Source organism: Epinephelus fuscoguttatus, linkage group LG17 (assembly GCF_011397635.1).
Source record: "Epinephelus fuscoguttatus linkage group LG17, E.fuscoguttatus.final_Chr_v1".
Classification (NCBI taxonomy): Eukaryota; Metazoa; Chordata; class Actinopteri; order Perciformes; family Serranidae; genus Epinephelus; species Epinephelus fuscoguttatus.
The window spans coordinates 9,630,944-9,637,260 of NC_064768.1; positions in this window are offsets into that span (position 1 = coordinate 9,630,944).

Sequence of the window (6,317 nt, forward strand, 5' to 3'; positions counted from 1 at the left end):
GTATTGACAAAGTTTTTTTTGAAACCGGAGCCTGAAATACTTCGGTTTCAGAAGTACACAGGTCCGTGTGGATTAGGCCTTAATCAAGACATTCAGTTCATTGTGATATAGGAGTAAAGACACCAAAAAATATTCACATTTAAGAAGCTCCAATCAAAGAATTTTGACTTTTTTCCTTCTAAAATTACTCAAACCAATAAATTAATCATCCAAAATAGTTGGCTGTTAATTTAATAATCGATTAATTGTTTCAGCTCTAGACTCAAGACCTTGCACAACCTACATTTATTATATGCTGATTTATCGCAACAGTAACATCTTGTTACATGCAAACAACTAGTTGATCAACTTTACGTCACATATTTGGCTTGCTCTTACATTTCCATTTGGCTTTTCCCTCTTTATGCACACAAGCTATACTGAGCCTAGTAACTGACACAAATGCTAAATGATGGAACAAGACCATTTCATTCTTAAATATAGTATTTTGTTGTACTACAATGGTGATAAGACTATTAGTATTGGTATTATTATGGCTCTTTCATAATCAAAATATATAATCATATTAATTTAAATAAAAAATAAATAAAAATTAAAGCTGCAAGCAGCGTTGGGAGGGACCTTGGCCCCCCGCCGTCGTCCCCCAGCTCAAGTTGCAGACCTAAGCCATGTGACCTAATGAAACTTTGACATGTGCGATGATCAAACAACACACACACACACAAACACACACAGGCCTGTGTCTGTCAGAGTGAAGCCATTGTTATGCTAATTAATGACCACGTACTTAGGTGACAGCACAGGCACTTCAAGTTCAGTTTGACTAATGACTAATGATAACAGAATCAGCATGACGCATTTGACACCACAGCAGCAACACAACCACACACACCACACTATCCAGGCACCGCTGTGACAGAAGTTAACCTGCAAGACAGTGGAACACAAAGGCTCTGGAGAAGAGGCCGAGTTACTGATATGCAGTACGGCAGTTAGTGATGAGCAGAGAGGGAGAGAAGGGAGAGCCAGGAGAGAGGGCGGAGAAAGAGAGACAGAGAGAGAGAGAGGGGGGAGACGGAGTGGAGTGTTTGTGTGTGTGTGTGAGTGTTATTGTGTCGCTAAAATTTGCAAATTATGAGCTGCAGGTTGCTCTAAGGTTACATTATTTTTTTTCTCCATGTCTCTCTCTCTCTCTCTCTCTCTCTCTGTCTCTCTCTCTCTGTCTATCTCTCTCCCTGTCTTTCTCTCATACATACACCCGCAATGAATATTTGGTATGTATACTACTGACATGCAGTACGGCAGAGTTAGTGACATGCAGAGAGGGAGAGAAGGGAGAGAGAGGAGAGAGGGGGGAGAAAGAGAGACAGAGAGAGAGAGAGAGAGGGGGGACAGGGAGTGGAGTGTGTGTGTGTCTGTGTGTGTGTGAGTGTAATTGTGTCGCTAAAATTTGCAAATTATGAACTGCAGGTTGCTTTAAGGTTACATTATTTTTTTTCTCCATCTCTCTCTCTCTCTCTCTACAAATATATATATATATATATATATATATATATATATATATAATATAATATAATATATCTCCCTGTCTTTCTCTCTCATACATACACCCACAATGAATATTTGGTATGTATACTCTGACTAGGAGTTAAAAATCAAAAAAAAAAAATTTAATATTTTTATGGTTGTTTTTCAAAAAAGACAAAAAAAGTCCTGGAGGTGAACAGTGTTTATTTTTATTGAAAAATAGAAACTGCCCCAAAAAATGATAATGCATCAAAATTGGTGTTGTTATTTATCATTCACATATCACAGACTGTGATAAATAAAATAAAAAAATCCATCCAACATTTATTATATAGTTAATCTTAATTCATGTTTTTTCATTAAAGTAACAGTGACTTCATGTAAATAAAATGGCAAATATATTGTGAAAATCCTCAAAAGGAATGAATATTAGATATGCATAATCTGAGAACAAGTTGCTTAAAAGATTTAAGCAAAAAATGTAGAGAAATATATTAATATTTAATATTTTTCTGTTGTTCACACCGTTCCGAAGGGGACAGGTGTGATTTTTTATAAGGGGGCCTGCAGGGTTAAAAATGCAAGGTTCTTATGAAGGTGGTGTGAGCTTATAATTTGAAACTTGTAGACACAAGCCATGTGACCTAATGAAACTTTGACATGTGTGATGATCAAACAACACATCCATATTCATTTGAAATCATGTGACCTAGTGAAAGCTTGAGTGATATGTACTGGCTGCTTTGAGGATCTAAGTGCAGCAAACAGACACAAATATATACTAAGACCTACAAATGTTGAATTAAAATCTGATTGTATACATATGTGACACTAATAATATGTGTATAATAACACTAGAAGTATGACACACACAGACAGACAGACATAGACGGCCGAGTTCTCAACATGCAGAGAGGAGAGACGTGAGAAAGAGGACAGAGGGAGGAGAGAGAGAGAGAGAGAGAGAGAGAGAGTGGGGATAGGCAGTTGAGTGTGTGTGTGTGTGTGTGTGTGTGTGTGTGTGTGTGTGTGTGTGTGTGTGTGTGTGTGTGTGTGTGTGTCCGTGTCTGTCTGTGTGTGCCATACTTCTCCTGTTATTACACACATATGATTATTGTCACATATGTATACTATCAGATATTAATATATACTTCCACATGTTGTACCACAATAGCCAGAATCATAAGTCAAACTCAATTTTAAAAACTGTAAAGGGTTCTTATGAAGGTGGTGTGAGCGTATATTTTGAAAGTTATAGACATAAGCCATGTGACCTAATGAAACTTTGACATGTGTGATGATCAAATCAAACCTCTGTCGTTTTTATATTTATTTGTTTTAATAACACTGTGCACAAGGACCAGACTGTCAGTCTGTCAGATCAGCTCTGAAATGTTTAATGCTCATAATATGTAGGTCTTATTGTTTACATTTTAAAAATCTTTATGACGCTTCAAAGATGTACTATCAATGACTAATAATCTCTATCAATGATGTTATTAGTCACACTGATGGAACATAATTCCTATAGCCTAATATTGCAAATTATTTGTTAATATTTCTGAGTGAGCAATGGTGCAACATTGCAGAGTCTTTAAATTTACTACATCTGTAACTGAAATACTGTCACTGAATGCTGTTGAGTCAAGAAACAAATATCGATCAATCAATCAATCAATATCACAAATCACAATTTGCCTCACAGGGCTTTACAGCATACAACATCCCTCTATCCTCAGGACCCCATGAGACAGAAGGGAGACAGAGAGAGATGCAGGAGAGATGATCATGACGGTAGCTTACAACAACATTAATGAAAGCAATAATATTAAAATTATAATTCTAGCAATTGTGGTACAATATGTTGAATTAATATCTGATAGTATACATATGTGACAATAATCATATGTGTATAATAACAGTAGAAGTATAACACACACAGACATAGACGGCCGAGTTAGACATGCAGAGAGGGAGAAAAGGGAGAAAGAGGACAGAGGGGGGAGAGAGAGAGAGACAGAGAAAGAGAGGGGGGGCAGGGAGTGGAGTGTGTGTACAATATGTTGAATTAATATCTGATTGTATACATATGTGACACTAATCATATGTGTATAATAAAAGGGAGTGGAGTGTGTGTGTGTGTGTGTGTGTGTGTGTGTGTGTGGGTGTCTGTCTGTCTGTGTGTCTCTGTGTGTCCGTGTCTGTCTGTGTGTGCCATAATTCTACTGTTATTATACACATATGATTATTGTCACATATGTATGACAAAGTTTTAGGAATGAGTTTGGTAAATGTTATACTGTCATGTCTGTGTGACCAAACACACTTCACTCTGACAGTGTGTCAGAGTGAAGCATTTGTTATGCTAATTGATGAGAGCTGTATCTCACACACAGAGCAGAATGGCTTGAAACTTTCTCAAACAAATCCTTCCAGATTCCAAACCGTGGGTCCCATCTTCAATCTGAAAACATCACCAGATAGATAAATTTGTTCTGAACGCAAACATATAAAGCTTGTATGTCTATGGACTGAAAAATGTCACCTTAATCACAAGTTTACAATGTGTTGGCCCTCATCTTTTCTTCCAGAGATCATCATGAGGAGTTGTGTCCTGCACCTTCTAACGCTTTAAATCCAAACTGTTCAAGTTATGACAAAGTCCTTCACAAGTAATGTTCAGCAGGGGTAGAGCTGTAATTTGTGCAAGTTTGAAACAGTTATGATAAACGGTGTAGGAGCAAATAATTTTTGTTCGACAGAATTTGTGAAAAACGTCACCTTACATTCAAATAACATCACACACACAAACACACACACAGGCTTGTGTCTGTCAGAGTGAAGCCATTGTTATGCTAATTAATGACCATGTCATTAGGTGACTTCAAGCTCAGTTTGACTAATAAGTAATGATAACAAAATCAGCAGGAGGCATTTCACACTACAGCAGCAACACAACCTCACATGTCACCAGCCAGGCACCGCTGTGATAGAAGGTAACCTGCTGCACATTTCTTTGTTACTCAGGACTGTCTTAAGTTACTGAATTTTTGCAGATCAGTCATTTCTTTGAGCATCACTTTTTGTCTTAACGTTCAAATATTACACTGCACAAATTCATCCTCAGCTCAAATCAAACCTCTGTCGTTTTATATTTATTTGATTTAATAACACTGTGCACAAGGATCAGACTGGCAATCTGTCATAGCAGCTCCCAAATGTTTATTGCACATAATGTAGTTTACAACAACATTAATAAAAGTAATAATATTATAATTATAATTCTGGCAACTATAGTACAATATGTTGAATTAATATCTGATTGTATACATATGTGACACTAATCATATGTGTATAATAACAGTAGAAGTATGAGAAACACAGACAGACAGACATAGACGGCCGAGTTCTCAACATGCAGAGAGGGAGAGAAGGGAGAAAGCGGACGGTGGGGGGGGGGGGGGAGGGAGGGGGGATAGGGACTGGTGTGTGTGTGTGTGTGTGTGTGTGTGTGTGTGTGTGTGTGTGTGTCCGTCTCTGTCTGTGTGCCATACTTCTCCTGTTATTACACACATATGATTATTGTCACATATGTATACTATCAGATATTAATATATACTTCCCACATGTTGTACCACAATAGCCAGAATCATAAGTCAAACTCAATTTTAAAAACTGTAAAGGGTTCTTATGAAGGTGGTGTGAGCGTATATTTTGCAATTTGTAGACATAAGCCATGTGACCTAATGAAACTTTGACAGTTTGTGATAGAAGTTAACCTGCAAGACAGTGGAGCACAAAGGCTCTGAAGAAGAGGCCGAGTTACTGACATGCAGTAACAGGACACGAGAGAGAGAGAGAGAGAGAGAGAGAGAGAGAGAGAGAGAGAGAGAGATGGGGAACAGGGAGGGAGAGAGAGAGAGTTTGCTGACATATTGACATATCTCACATGTTCACATACTTCCTGTTTGTGGCAGACAAAGTTACAGATTGCACGAAGTATACATAATGTTGTATGCATCAAAAACACAGCATTTAATTTTTCTGTCAATTACATCAAAAGAAAGGTGTTTGATGAGACTACTGTGTTGTTGAATGTAACATTTCCTCAAAGATGTATATTCTTTCCTGATCTTTGTAACACTGTTACTGACTTGTACTTGAAATGAGGTGATTTACTGCAACCCTCCAGGTCAGTCTCTTGGGTTCAGAGACATAAAATTGATAAAATACATGGAAATACTTTTAAGGTCATTTTTAAAGTAATTTAAAACCTCATGTGTGTGTGACCACACACATACACACTTCACTCTGACACACAGACTGTCAGAGTGAAGCCTTTGTTATGCTAATTAAGGACTGCATGCCGCTCAGACACAGAGCAGAATGGCTTGAAACTTTCTCAAACAAATGCTTCCAGATGCCAAACCGTGGGTCCCATCTTCAATCTGAAAACATCACCAGATAGATAAATTTGTTCTGAACGCAAACATATAAAGCTTGTATGTCTATGGACTGAAAAATGTCACCTTAACCACAGGTTTACAGTGTGTTGGCCCTCATCTTTTCTTCCAGAGATCATCATGAGGAGTTGTGTCCTGCACCTTCTAACGCTTCTAAAATCCAAACCGTTCAAGTTATGACAAAGTCCTTCACAAGTAATGTTCAGCAGGGGTAGAGCTGTAATTTGTGCAAGTTTGAAGCAGTTATGATAAACGGTGTAGGAGCAAATAATTGTTCATCGACAGAATTTGTGAAAAACGCCATCTTACATTCAAAGACCGACAGCT